Here is a 12,572-nt window from a genome sequence, read left to right on the forward strand (position 1 = left end):
CATATTGCTTAGATGATCAATTTTAAAAGTTTTATTATATTTGCTTTAATGTAAAAAAAAATTCATTGGTGAGCAACTGAATGAAGATAATGGGAAGAGGGAAGAAATAAAAGGAGTGAGAGATGTTTCTGCAGGAATGAGTTCAGGTAAAAGGTAGAAAAGCAGGGCCAGTGAAGTTAGGGTATGACTAAGCAAGTGGGAGATCTATCTGGGGGGATAATAAATGCTACCTGAGTAAATAAAAGTCCGCATTTTTGTGTTAGGTTAAATAAGAAATTAACAGCATTTCCTTGCATTAACATTTGAACAAATTTTTATACTGATATGCATGTAAGTGTAGCCAATTTTAAGGACTAAACCATCTTGTTTGGGATACAAGCTCAAAAATGAAATAATAAAGAATCCTGGAAACATATGCTGATGTCAGTTTTTACTGGCAGTATTTGATTTAGCATTTTAGAAATGTCTTTAAAGTGGATAACACCTAAGATTCTTTGTATAAGATACTGAGGATATTTTACCCCAGATCGGTGGTTCTCAAACTTTTTTACACTTCATCTAATTCTGCCATTCCTGGACCTTCCATGTTCTCAAGTGAGGTTTCTCCCAAAGCAAACACCACCTCGCCCAAGATAAAACAGTTTGACCTTTTTACTGAAGGGGAGAGTGACACTATCTTAAGAACTTTCCTTTGTTTCTCCCAACCCAGCAGAAAGCACATAGGGAGTGGGTACATTATAAAGTAGAAACTAGAAAACGTGTTTATGGAGCAGTGACTATGATTCCTGTTGAAAGAAAAACTTGAGACAAAATTAATTTAACAGAGTATATTTGAGCAAAACCAATTCATGAAATGGGCAGCACTCAAAACTGGAAGGGGTTCAGAGAGCTCCACTCCAGCAATGTGAGCAGTGAGCTTTTATAGGCTGAGCCTGGAAGCAAAGTTCAGAAATTAGTTGATTGGCTACGGGTAGGCATTTGCCTTATTTGGATATGGTTTGATGGGAGGTTCCTGGCTAAACAACAAATCTACTGGTTGTTTGTGATTGGCTGAGGCTGATGTTGTTGTGGGTTTGTTGTTGTTGTTTTTGTATTTTTTTAAAGTCAGTTACAAGAAATGCGTCTAAGTTAAGTTTTGGCTCCTTACATAAGAGCTCTTGGTGCAGAGACAATCTTAGGCTAATGGCCTTCTTATTTGCTTTAATATCCTCAGTGAAACACAAAAAAGGCAAAGAGGGATTTAATGCATTGTAGCACAACAAAATCTTTTGAGCTGAAAAAATCTTTAGAGAATATTGTAGACCAACTTCATTTAAAATATGGGAAAATCAAATTTCTCTTTTGAAAAGATGAAGTAAACATACCTTTTCTTTTCCTTCTTCTTTTCTTTTCTTTTTTTTATTTTTTTGAGACGGAATCTTACTCTGTCACCCAGGCTGGAGTGTGGTGCTGTGATCTTGGCTCACTGCAACTTCTGCCTCCCGGGTTCAAGTGATTCTCCTGCTCAGCCTTCCCAGTAGCTGGGACTGCAGGTGTGTACCACTACGCCCAGCTAATTTTTGTATTTTTAGTAGAGACGAGTTTTCATCATGTTGGCCAGGAGGGTCTCTATCTCTTGACCTCATGATTCACCCGCCTCAGCCTGCCAAAGTGCTGGGATTACAGGCGTGAGCCACCATGCCCAGCCAAGTAAACATACTTTTTCTTTTCCTTTCTGGTAAGCACAAGTGAAACCTGATATAGTTTGGATGTTTGTACCCTCCAAATCTCATACTGAAATGTCATCCCCAGTGTTGGTGGTGGGGCCTGGTTGGAGCTGTTTGGATCATGGGAGCAGTTCACTCATGAATGGCTTGGTGCCATCCCCCGGTAATGAATGAGTTCCTGCTCTACTAGTTCACTTGAGAGCTAGCTGTTTTAAAGAGCTTGGCTCCTTCTCTTGCTCCCTCTCTCGCCCTGTGACACATCTGCTTCCCCTTCACCTTCCACCATGAGTAAAAGCTTACTGAGGTCTCACCAGAAGCCAGGCAGATGCTGGTGCCATGCTTGCACAGCCTGCAGAACCATAAGCCAAATAACCCCTTTTCTTTATAAATTAGCAAGTCTTAGGTATTTCTTTATACAGCCCCTGGACAATATATAGAAGACTGTTGTGGGAAGTCAGGGACCCCGAACGGAGGGACTGGCCGAAGCCATGGCAGAAGAACATAAATTGTGAGGATTTCATGGGCACGTATTAGTTCCCCAAATTCATACTTCTATAATTTCTTACGCCTGTCTTTACTGCTATCTCTGAACATAAATTGTGAAGATTTCATGGACACTTATCACTTCCCCAATCAATACCCTTGTGATTTCCTATGCCTGTCTTTACTTTAATCTCTTAATCCCATCATCTTCGTAAGCTGAGGAGGATGTATGTCGCCTCAGGACCCTGTGATGATTACGTTAACTGCACAAATTATTTGTAGAGCATGTGTGCTTGAACAATATGAAATCTGGGCACCTTGAAAAAAGAACAGGATGACAGCAATGTTCACGGAACAAGGGCGATAACTTTAAACTCTGACTGCCAGTGAACCGGGTGGAACAGAGCCATATTTCTCTCCTTTCAAAAGCAAATAGGAGAGCTATTGCTGAATTCTTTTTTTTCAGCAAGGAACATCCCTGAGAAAGAGAATGCATCCCTGAGGGTAGGCCTCTAAAATGGCCGCTTTGGGGACGGCTGTCTTTTACAGTCGTAGACAAAGGGATGAAATAAGCCCCAGTCTCCCATAGCGCTCCCAGGCTTATTAGGAGAAGGAAATTCCCACCTAATAAATTTTGGTCAGACCAGTTGTCTGCTCTCAAACCCTGTCTCCTGATAAGATGTTATCAATGACAATGCGTGCCCGAAACTTCATTAGCAATTTTAATTTCGCCCTGTCCTGTGGTCCTGTGATCTCGTCCTGCCTCCATTTGCTTTGTGATATTTTATTACCTTGTGAAGCACGTGATCTCTGTGACCCACACCCTATTCGTACACTCCCTCCCCTTTTGAAAATCGCTGATAAAAACTTGCTAGTTTTATGGTTCAAGGAGCATCACGGAACCTGCCGACATGTGATGTCTCCCCCGAACACACAGCTTTAAATTTCTCTCTTTTGTACTCTTTCCCTTTATTTCTCAGACTCTTAGGGAAATAGAAAGGAATCCATGTTGAACATCGGGGGTGGGGTCCCCGATAGAAGACAAACATAAGAAGACTCTGAAAGATGGAGAGAAGAAAGCAGACCAGTGAGGGGGCCTTAGGATCCAAGGACAATGTGGTAATGAGTTCCCTCCGTTTTCTTTTTGCCTCATATATTCCAAACCCAGAGCTAAAGAAGCCAGCAACTCTGAAACTTCAGCAGTTACAGCCAAAAAAAGACCCAAACAAAAGCCCACTCTCGGCCCAGCACAGTGCCTCATGCCTGTAATCCTAGCACTTTGGGAGGCCGAGGTGGGTGGATCACCTGAGGTCAGGAGTTCAAGATCAGCCTGACCAACATGGAGAAACCCCATCTCTACTAAAAATACAAAAACTTAGCCAGGCATGGTGGCACACGCCTGTGATCCCAGCTATTGGGAGGCTGAGGCAGGATAATCACTTGAACTCGGTAGGAAGAGGTTGCAGTGAGCCAAGATGACACCACTGCACTTCAGCCTAGGCAATAGAATCAGACCTTTTCTAAAACAAACAAACAAAAAAACTCAACACAAGCCTGAGCAACATAGAGAGACTCTGTCACTACAAATTTTTTTTTAAATTAGTCAGGTGTGGCAGTGTGCACCTACAGTCCTAACTACTGCAGAGGCTGAGATGGCAGGATCACATAAGCCCAGGAAGTCAAGGCTGCAATGAGCTGTGATCCTGCCACTGTACTTCAGCCTGGGTAACAGAGCTAGAGCTAGACCTTGCCTCAAAAAAAAAAAAAAAAACTAAACATGTAACTTATGCAAATCTTATGACCCAGCCATTGTACTCCTGGGCATTTACCCCAGAGAAATGAAACCTTAATGCTCATGAAAAACCTGTACACAGATGTTTATAGCACTTTTATTTTAAACACCTCACAAAGGAAATTTAGAAGTTTGGTAGGATACCAGTAGTCATTGAGCATTTATTCAACGTTAACTCTTTAATAGAAGGCTAGACTTCATGACCCTTATTATTTCAAATCTAAAGTACTACCATTTTATGCAAAGAATCCTTTTCTTGTTTTGTTTTGTTTTGTTTTGTTTCGTTTTTGAGGCAGGGTCTCTCTCTGGTTTCCAGGCTGGAGTGCAGTGGTATAATCTCAGCTCACTGCAGCCTCAACATCCTAGGATTGGGTGATCCTCTCACCTCAGTCTCCCAAATAGCTGGGACTACAGGTACATGCTGCCACGCCTGGCTAATTTTTGTATTTTTGGTAGGGACAGGATTTCACCATGTTGGCCAGGCTGATCTTGAGCTCCTGACCTCAGGTGATCCGCCCACCCCAGCCTCCCAAAGTGCTGGGATTACAGCCACGAGCCACCACACTCAGGTTAAAGAATCATGTTCTAGGCTGCTCAGAAAACACAAAGAACCCCTGGCTTTCAAAAGCTTCATGTGAGAGGCCAGGATAGATAAGCCTGGACCCTGGAGACCACGCCCACTGAGGGGTTTATGGGAAGGACCATACAGTTCAGAATGCACTGAGAGGAGGTGACCTGAAAATTAGCCATGATGCCCAGAGTCACAGGTGAGACATGGAATTTGTCAAAGGGAATCTAAGGTGAAACTCTAAGTCAATAGATTGTTCCTCTTGTCAGGGGGGTCAAGGAAGTGGTTTTGTTCTGAAAGTGAGAAGGAATGGACAGAGGCAGTCAAGCAGAGTGGTGAACCTGGGTGCTTCAAGGTCACTGGGCCACTGGGGGAAGACGTATCTCTTTTGCAGAGCTCAATGAGGCTTACAGTCATTCTCCAACATTTCCAATCCAGGTTCTTTCTTTTATGCATTAAGAGTTTGTTCAAGCTTCTTATTAAGTATGTGTATGGTTACAAGTCCCTACCCACTGCCCTTTCAAATAACAGTCATTTCTGCCCAAAGGAAGGATCATGACCCATGTGTACGTTTGATCATTGCTTAGTCCTGTCCTCAGATGTTTCCAATGCAATGATCTATATACTACTTGGGGACAGGGGCATTAAACACTTTAAATTGTATCTCCCTTCTTTTCTTCTCTACAGTATTCGATGACCTATTTCACTCAAACTCTTTTGATCTTTCTACTTCTAAGAAGAGATAGATATAGATAGACAAATACATGGATGGATAGATAGATAGATAGATAGGTAGGTAGCTTTTTTCTTTTTAATTATCTTTTCTTTTGTGAGACAGGGTCTCTCTTTGTCACTCAGGCTGGAGTGCAGTGGTGTAACACATCTCACTGCAGCCTCTGCCTCCCACACTCCAGCAATCCTCCTGCTTCGGCCTCCCAAAGAGTGGCGACTACAGGCATGCGCCACCACACCTGGCTAATTTTTGAACTTTTTGTAGAGATGAAGTCTCGCCATGTTGTCCAGGCTGGTCTTGAACTCCTGGGCTTAAGTGATCTGCCCACCTTAGCCTCCCAAAGCATTGGGATTACTGGCCTGAGTTACTGCATCTGGCCAGATAGATATTTTAAACCCAGTATTTGTCTACCTTTCTTCCTCCGTAGAATCTGAATGTACCAGGTGGCTGCTAGTTACACACCTGCGTAGGATGGGGCTTATCCTATATGTCTGCCCTATTTGTCTTGTTAAATCATATTATTATTCTGAACACCTGTCTTCTAAGGCAGACAACCAAAGCATACGGTACTAGCCCTTCCTAGTCCTTTTCCAGTCCAAACATTTAGACTGCTTTCTGCTCACCCCTGGGCAGTAACATCCTCATCAATTTCCTCTTAATTGACTAGAATGAATTGTAACTATCCCCATCAGCAATCACATCTGTTAAGGATTGCAGAGTGCCATTGTTGTACAGGGAGAGCATTTCATTGTAGTCACCAAAAATTTGCTAACGTGTGGACACAGGGACAGATACAGATGATTCAAAACTCCAGTTTCTGAAAAACTTAAGATTCCAAAGCATGGGGAAAATTGCCCTCTAGTGGCACATACAGCACACTACACCACAGCGTCCTTAGTCCAGAGCAGAGGACCAAATTCCAAAGATAATGACTGGCCTGCTGGAAGCCTGGCTATTTGAATCCTATTTTCTGTTTCTTCCAGAAATGCTGAGGTCCAGCCAGGATGTGACCCATGAAGGTTTGACTTAATTAAAATAGGCTGCTGACCTCTAAAACCAGGAAGAAATAATGAGTATGGAGAGGCTATATCCACTTTCATTGAGTGCTATCGGTAAGAATCCTTCACATTTCCTGCCAGTCTGCTCCCCAAAATTGAGTTCTGGTAGCAATTTTTCAGCCAGAAGCTACATAACTTGATTGGTTAATGATTTATTGCTTTATTACACGGTAACCTAGAGCAACCATCTCTTCTAAGCCACTTCGTCAATTTGGTGACAAGTAACCAACTCTCTGGAATGAGCAAGAAATATTCCCTTCCAAATTCCTTGAGAAATGTGGGGCTGGATTTAGACTATTCAAGTTCTTTTGACATATGTATCAAGACGATACAGTTTTTGCAAGTGTTCTAACAGCCTGTATAAATTACAGATGATGGGGAACTTTTAATGTAATAATTGAGTCCTGACATAAGAGACAGTGCAATGCTCAGGAAATAATACTGGCCTGAAAGCTTGGAGATATGGACTCTGTGACATGGCCTCTGCCACTAACTAGGTGACTTCAAGCAAGTCCTTTAACATCTCTGACCTCAGTTTCCCCCTTAACAGATAAAAGAACTGGACTAATAATTTCTAAGCATTTGCAGCTCTAAAATGATCTAATTTGGCCAGGCGCTGTGGCTCATGTCTATAATCCCAGCACTTTGGGAGGCTGACATGGGCAGATCACCTGAGGTCAGGACTTTGAGATCAGCCTGGCCAACATGATGAAACCCCATCTCTACTAAAAATACAAAAATTAGCCAGATGTGGTGGCTGGCACCTGTAGTCCCAGCCACTCGGGAGGCTGAGGCAGGAGAATCGCTTGAACCCGGGAGGCAGAGGTTACAGTCAGCCAAGATTGTGCCACTGCACTCCAGCCTGGCAACAGAGCAAGACTTCGTCTCAAATAAATAAATAAATAAACAAACAATAAAATGATCTAATTATAAAAACTCTTTTAGGACAGTTATATTTTGAAAGACTATCTTTTGGGGATTTTGTGTGTATTTCCTTAATTAATCCCAGGGTACACTCCCTTAGCCCATTCTTAAATAAAAACCAAGATTCAGGACGGGTGCAGTGGCTCAATCCCAGCACTTTAGGAGGCCGAGGCTGGTGGGTTCCTTAGGCCAGGAGTTCAAGATTCGCCTGGCCAATACATCAAACCCCATCTCTACTAAAAATACAAAAAAATTAGCTGGACGTGGTGGCGCACCCCTGTTGGGAGGCTGGGGCATGAGAATTGCTTGAACCCAGGAGGCAGAGGTTGCAGTGAGCTGAGATAGTGCCACTGGATGCACTCCAGCCTGGGTGACAGAGTGAGACTCTGTCTAAAAAAAAAAGAGTCAAAGAACTAATCAAACTAAGGGTGAGAAAGATGAGAATCAGCCCATGGAACATGCTTTTGCTGTCCATGAATCTAGGAAATGCCGGGGCTGGGGACAGGAGAAACAGGAGATAGAGAGGTGAATTACTCAAATGAGAGAAAGGGCCAGGATAGGTAGAGGTAAGAGGTCTCAGAGAGAAGTGGGAAGGAAGAGCCTCAAAAGGACAAGCTTCCATGTGTGTCCACACACCAGCTCACCACTCCAGCCCAGCCCTGGGGACAAGTGTCTTTCCTGAATAGTGGGGAGGAAGTGCACGCCCTCTGCGGGGTAGGGACATGAAGAATCACTTATTTGACCCCCTCCCCCTGATTACAGAAGCACTAAAGAGAACAAGTTGGGAGCATCTCCAAGAGAGGGAGGGCAGGGCACTGTCACTGGTACTCACAGATCCCAGAACTTTAGTGTACAGGTAGACTTAGTAATACTAATATTAGGAATAGAGACACGTGCACATCAGTTTTTATCCATCAATCAGGTGTTAGCATAATTTGCTATTTCCTTTTTAAGACAGGAAGTAGTTTTTGGTTGTTGAAATTGTTTCCTCTCTTGATTAAATTAATTATCCCTAAGAACTGAAGGCGTCAGTGATCTCTGAGAATTCTTCCAAATGTGAAATATAGTTATTCTGAGACATTTCAAAGCTCAGGCTATTGTATGTTGGGTCTAATGTTAAGCTTCACTGTACCAGAATTCCATTATGTGAAACATTACTTTAAATGAGTAACGCACCACCTAAAACATGGAATTCCTTCTTTGATACGGCAGCGCTGTGTGTAGTCAGGGTTTTGCATTAAATCTCACAGGCCACCTGTGATGGTTCATGCCTGTAATCCCAGCACTTTGGGAGGTGCTGAAGTGGGAAGATTGGTTGGGCCCAGGAGTTCAAGACCAACCTGGGTTGCTACATGGCAAAACCTTGTCTCTACAAAAAGTAGAAAAAATTGCCATGCAGGGGGCATATGCCTGTAGTCCCAGCTACTAGGGAGGCTGAGGCAGGAGGATCGTTTAAGTCTGGAAGTTTGAGGTTGCAGTGAGCTGTAATTGTGCACTGCACTCCAGCCTGGGCAATGGAGTGAGATCCTTTCCTTCCAACCCCCCCCTAAAATTAAAAAATTAGCTGGGGGCCGGATACAGTAGCTCATGCCTGTAATCCCAGCACTTTGGGAGACCAAGGCGGGCAGATCACAAGGTCAGGAGATCAAGACCATCCTGGCTAACACAGTGAAACCTCGTCTCTACTAAAAATAAAAAAATTAGCTGGGTGTGGTGGCGGGCGCCTGTAGTCCCAGCTACTCAGGAGGCTAAGGCAGGAGAATGGCGTGAACCCAGGAGGCAGAACTTGCAGTGAGCTGAGATCACGTCACTGCACTCCAGCCTGGGCAACAGAGCGAGACTCCGTCTCAAAAAAAAAAAAAAAAAAATTAGCTGGGCATGGTGGCATGCATCTATAGTTCCAGGTACTCAAGAGGCTAACTTGGGAGGATCCCTTGAGCCCAGGAGTTCAAGGCTACAGTGAGCTGTGATTTCACTACTGCACTCCAGCCTGGACAACAGAGCAAGACCCTGTCTCAAAAAAAAAAAAAAAATCTCTATTTGAAACTATCCATCAGAGGCAGGACAGATGCCAGAATGTGTTTTAACATTAACATAAATGTATTAAACAAATACATTCAATCAAATATAGTATTAGATGCTACGAAAAAAGTAAAGGCAGTCTTAAATTTGGTTATAGATAGAGGAAGCAACGTGCAACAAAAAAAAGGTTGTTTCATTACTAAAGGGAAAACAAGTAACTATGCTTATTTGTAAGTGTTCAAGTTTTTCAAGGAAGACTTCTTAAAACACAAGATTTTCATTTGATGACATTGTGCTTGTTTTTAAGCAGGGGTTGAAAGAAGGCAGAGAAATCAATAAAACTCTCTGTCTGGATAACAGAAGCCGTTTCCAGGGCAACAAGGGAGGAAGAAATGCCATGGATGTAAAGGACACAGCATTTGACTAACGCAACAAAAGAGATGAAAGAACACAGAGGTAGAGACAAGACCCTTGGTCAAACTGAGAAATGGGGAAAGTGTGGTGTAAGTGTTGGAGTTTCTCTATTTCATGCTGCAAATTGCCTTCTCCACCCGTGGGCCCCCCAATCCCTGCTCCAGCTCACAGAACCTTCATGCTTGCATTCTCTCTTCTGTGTTCAACAAAATTTCAGCTCAGGTAAAGATCAGAGACACACTAAATAAAAATCCTTACTTTTCACAGAGGCTTTGGCATTTTAACATAAGAAAAAGGTTTATACTAGAGCTTCCCCAAGGATGGCAAACGCTGCTTCTCCCGGGGGTCTCAGTGGAAGAAACCCAAGACGGGGACAGTGGAATCTGAATGAAGTCCGTGTTTTATCTTTAACACGTATGCGCATTTTCACAATACTTGTTCATACATCTGAGTTTATTTTCATATAAAAATAATGTTAACGATGATATATTATTATATTACAGCTTCCATTTATTAAATGCTATTGTGTTGGGCATAGTCATAAAGACTATGACATTAGTGGCCCCAAACCTTTTTGGCACCAGGGACCAGTTTCATGGAAAACAACTTTTCCATGGATAGCAACAGGATGGTTTGGGGATGATTCAAGAGCATTGTATTTATTGTGTGCTTTATTTCTATTATTATTGCATTGTAATATATAATGAGATAATTATACAACTCATCATAATGTAGAATCTGTGGGAGCCCTGAGCTTGTTTCCCTGCAACTAGATGGTCCCATCTGGGGGTGATGGGAGAGAGTGACAGATCATAAGGCATTAGATTCTTATAAGGAGCACAAAACCTAGATCCCTCACATGCACAGTTCACAATAGGGCTTGTGCTCCTATGAGAATCTAATGCTGCCACTGACCTGATGAAAGGCGGGGCTCAGGTGGTAATGCTCCTTCGTCTGCTTACTTCCTGCTATGTGGTCCAGCTCCTAACAGGCCATGGACAGGTACCAGTCCACAGCCTGGGGATTGGGGACCCTGATATACATCCATTATCTTTTTAAATCTTCTTGTTTTTTCGTTTTTTGTTTGTTTGTTTTGTTATTGTTGTTGTTTGTTTTTCTTTTTTTTCTTTTCCCTTTTTTTTTTTTTTTTTTGAGACGGAGTCTTGCTCTGTCGCCCAGGCTGGAGTGCAGTGGCGTGATCTCAGCTCACTGCAACCTCCACCTCACAGGTTCAAGTGATCCTCCTGCCTCAGCCTTGCGAATAGCTGGCATTACAGACATGTGCCACCACGCCCAGCTAATTTTTGTATTTTTAGTAGAGATGGGGTTTCACCATGTTGGCTAGGCTGGTCTCAAACTCTTAACCTCAAGTGATCTGCCCTTCTTGGCCTCTGAAAGTGCTGGGATTACAGGTGTGAGCCACGGTGCCCTCCTAGCCCTTTTAAGAAGAGACACCAGAGTGCTAGCATGCTCTCTCTCTCTCTCTGTCTACTTCTCTCTCTCTCTCTCTAACTCCCTCTCTCTACTTCTCTTTCTCTATCTCCCTCCCTCTGTCTATCTCTTTATATATCTCTCTGTTTCTCTCTCTCACTCTCTCTTCCTCTGTCTCTCCCTACTCTGTGAGGACACAGCAAGAAGGCATCTATCTGGAATCCAAGAAGAGAGCCCTCTCCAGAAATCAAATCAGCTGGATCCTTTATCTCAGACTTCCTACTCTCCAGAACCATGAAAGACAAATTTCTGAAATCTGTCCTCTCATGGGCTCAGGTAGTAAATTTTAATACTGCAGTCTTCACACTGGGGTGTATGCACCCCTGGACTATACAAAGGCATTCCAAGGGATACACAGGCACAGATTGTTTTAAAAGGGAATCCATGACTGGGCACAGTGGCTCACGCCTGTAATCCCAGCACTTTGGGAGGCCAGGGCAGGTGGGTCACCTGAGGTCAGGAGTTTGAGGCCAGCCTGGGCAACATGGTGAAAATCCGTCTCTACTAAAAATACGAAAAAATTAGCCATTCATAGTGTCATGCGCCTGTAATCCCAGATACTCCGGAGGCTGAGGCACGAGAATCCCTTGAACCCAGCAGCAGTGAGCCAAGATCACGCCACTGCACTCCAGCCTGGGTGACAGAGCAAGACTCCATCTCAAAAAATAAGTAAATAAATAAATAAATGGAATCCATTTCCATCAATATCCTCAACTTGCATCCACTTTCTTTTCTGAAACTGACCTGAGAATACCAGCGATGGAAAGAAAGTCTATTTCTTTTTCATCCGTGCCCTCTTATCAGTGCACAAATAAGATTCCCAACTTCCCAAAAGAAAGGTATCCCTCATGCCCAAGCTATCTTCATGGTGTTGCATTGCCCTGGCATATAGAATCTCTGGATGCTCTTTGAAATATTCATGTGGGTATCAGGAAAGGGGATGCTTCTTACCACTGGGTACAAATCATTTAGCAACTTGGATTTCTAAATTGTTACTTTCAATGCAAAAGAAGGACATGATCAAGGTGTTAGCTGGTAGATCATTGTAAATTAATGCTTGTTATAGACAGATCACCATTAGACTTTTAACATATAATTCAGAAAGAATTCAAAGAATTGAGGAACATTTCTCTGGGGTTTGTTTGTTTGTTTGTTTGTTTGTTTAGAGACAGGGTCTCACTTTGTTGTCCAGGCTAGAGTGCATTGGCACAATCATAGTTCCCGGCAGCCTTGGACTTCTGCATTCAAGGGATAGATCCTTCAGCCTTAGCCTCCTGGGTAACGGGCTACAGTTGCACACAACCACACCTGGCTAATTTTTAAAATTTTTTGTAGAGATGGGTTCTTGTTATGTTGCCCAAGCTAGTCTCAAACTCCTGAG

This window comes from Trachypithecus francoisi, unplaced genomic scaffold, assembly GCF_009764315.1.
Source record: "Trachypithecus francoisi isolate TF-2019V2 unplaced genomic scaffold, Tfra_2.0 Lachesis_group10, whole genome shotgun sequence".
In the NCBI taxonomy this organism is placed as follows: Eukaryota; Metazoa; Chordata; class Mammalia; order Primates; family Cercopithecidae; genus Trachypithecus; species Trachypithecus francoisi.